This window comes from Diachasmimorpha longicaudata, unplaced genomic scaffold (assembly GCF_034640455.1).
Source record: "Diachasmimorpha longicaudata isolate KC_UGA_2023 unplaced genomic scaffold, iyDiaLong2 ctg00000123.1, whole genome shotgun sequence".
Taxonomy (NCBI): Eukaryota; Metazoa; Arthropoda; class Insecta; order Hymenoptera; family Braconidae; genus Diachasmimorpha; species Diachasmimorpha longicaudata.
In genome coordinates, this window is record NW_026973936.1 from 10,001 (window position 1) to 12,500 (window position 2,500).

General features: G+C 56.0%; 1 pseudogene; it reads right to left on the reverse strand.

Moving 5' to 3' along the window:
• Positions 1-2,500, reverse strand: part of LOC135171892 (large subunit ribosomal RNA) — a 9,370-nt pseudogene that overhangs the window by 2,786 nt on the left and 4,084 nt on the right.

Genomic DNA, 2,500 nt, shown 5'->3' on the forward strand with positions numbered 1-2,500 from the left:
TCGGCGACGGCTCGGCCTATCCTCTCTATTTCCTTACGCGAGTCGGCCGATACGACCGCGATAAGGTCGTCCGCGTAGGCGACTTCGATTGCGCCAAAATTCTGCTCGATGCTCTTGAGGAGGGCATCGAACATGAGATTCCAGCAAGCGGGGCCCAGGACTGATCCTTGTGGACAGCCCCGGGTGGCCGGCTTGGAAACCTCTTGGTCGCTCCAGGCGATCTTGACGGTCCGATTGTCAAAGTAGCTCCGGAGCACTTCAAAGACATTCTTCGGACAGTCTCGATCCGCCAAAGACTGGAGGACTAGGGGCCACCACACGTTGTCAAAGGCTCCTGAAATATCGAAAAGGAGTCCAATGACGTACCTCTTGTCGTTACCGCGTTCGACTAATTCACGCAACTCTACTATCGCGTCTTCCGTGGAGCGTCCAGGCAGAAAGCCATATTGACGTCCTGATATTTTGTCCTCAGTAAGGACTTTCGCCGTAAGGATCCCGTGTAGGACCTTTTCGAAAAATTTCCCGACAACCGACAAGAGGCAAATGGGACGGTAGGATTTGGGGTCGGACACATCCTTGTGAACTCCTTTGAGGAGAGCACGAAGGGTGCCGACTTTCCAAACGGTGGGGAAAACGCCGTGCATAAGGCAGGCGTTGAAGAGTCGCGTGAAGATGTGAGGCATCCTCATGACCGCGACTTTTAGGACCCTAACTTCAACTAAATCGCATCCTGGGGCTTTGTCGTTCTTAAGGGTCTTTACGAGACCTTTAAGTTGGTCGTCCGTCAAGTCTCGTGCGTCCTCTGTTTGAACCCTTAGGTTCTTCACGCGTTCGCGGATGTCTCTCTGTTCCGGTGTGTCGGCGTTGGGGTCGTCGTCGGGTACGTGTGTGTCCAACAGGACCTCAGCAGTCTCACGCATTGTAAGTGTCGTGCCATTCGCGGTTCTAAGTGTGCTGAGGACCGTGCCTACGCGCAATTTATCAGCCGCGTATTTATAGTGAAAGCCCCAGGGATTCGCGTTGCTTTCCGTCGTTATGTAACCGCGCCAGCTATTTTCTTTAGTTGTCCTAAGTAGCCTGGTATACGATCGCAGGACTACACGATACCTGCTCTGTTTAATCTTTCGCGCGTCAGGGTTAGTCTCCCTTCGGTAGCCGTTTCGGAGACGACTGACCAGTTTGCGTTTGCTGGTCAGCTCCTCGGTCCACCACGGATTCGCGCGACGGTAATTTCTGCGGCGCGGCATCGAATCTTGGCAGGCTTTGATGAGTACGTCACCCAGTACTTCTGCCATTCTCTCAACATCCGCTGTAGAATCCAGCGGATGGTCCACGAGTTTCTCACGGGCCTCCCCATCGAGGGTCGCTTCGAACTTTTCCCAGTCGGCCCGACGAACGTTGAACCGCATGGTAGAGCCCTCGCCGACTCCCGAGTTATTGACGCGCTGTGAGGAACTCCGGATCGCTAAACGAAAGAAAACCGACGTGTGGTCACCGGTGGACCACTCGTCCTCCAACCTCCATGCACGTATGAATTTATACATGCCAGGAGTGGCCAGTGTGACGTCGATGAACGACGTACCTGCGGCACTCCTGAAGGTGGGGCCCTGCCTAGCATCATTCGCGACGCGGAGACCGAAAGACTCGATGAGCTCACCCAAGAGGACACCACGGTCAGTGGTCCTGGGGCTCCAAAGGGAGTGTTGGGCGTTGGAATCGGCCGCCACCAGAACGCGGCGACCCCTGAGACAGCTGAGAACCTTTTCAAGCTGCCTCAGGTGGATTTCTATGTCGTCCGAGTATTGAAAATAACTGGAGACGACGAAGAAGGATCCACCGGGGACGCGGGCTTCAGCACAAACGCAATGTGCAGTACTTAATTGGGACACGTAAGCAATCTCCACGATGGAGTTGCACGCAACGACGGCCGCCCACGGTCGCTCCGTTGAGCTCGCGGCAATACGCATTCCGACTCCTAGGCCGCGGATGGCCCAGGTGTTCGCCTCACGAATGGCATACGGCTCTTGGAGCAACAATATGTCCAGACGCTCTTTGCGAATTAACTGGAAGACCTCCCCGGTTACTGCAATTGAGCGGGACATGTTCAATTGCAGTATTCTAACGTCACGTTGCGCGCCCGGTCCCTCGATCGCAGGGGTCCGGGGAGGATGACCTATTGGAACGGAGGGTACCGGTGAGCCTCCGGTCGCGACGCGATGACTATCGATCCTACTTAATCTAACTTGGCACTCGCGAACCCTACCTAATAAATGAGTGGACTCACCGGTTGATGATCTTGAAGATCCCGGCGTTGGCTGACTCGGCTGCGCAGTCAGTCCCGCGATGTCTGCGACGTCCTCGACGTCCTCGTGGACAGCGCGAAGGCTGGAACCGTTCCCTCGTCGGGAGGGCAGTACCCCGGCGCACGGCGGGCGACTACGAACCCTTGAGGGCACCACCCTCCTTGGGTCCCTCGATGTAGTCGCTGTAGCTGGTCCTC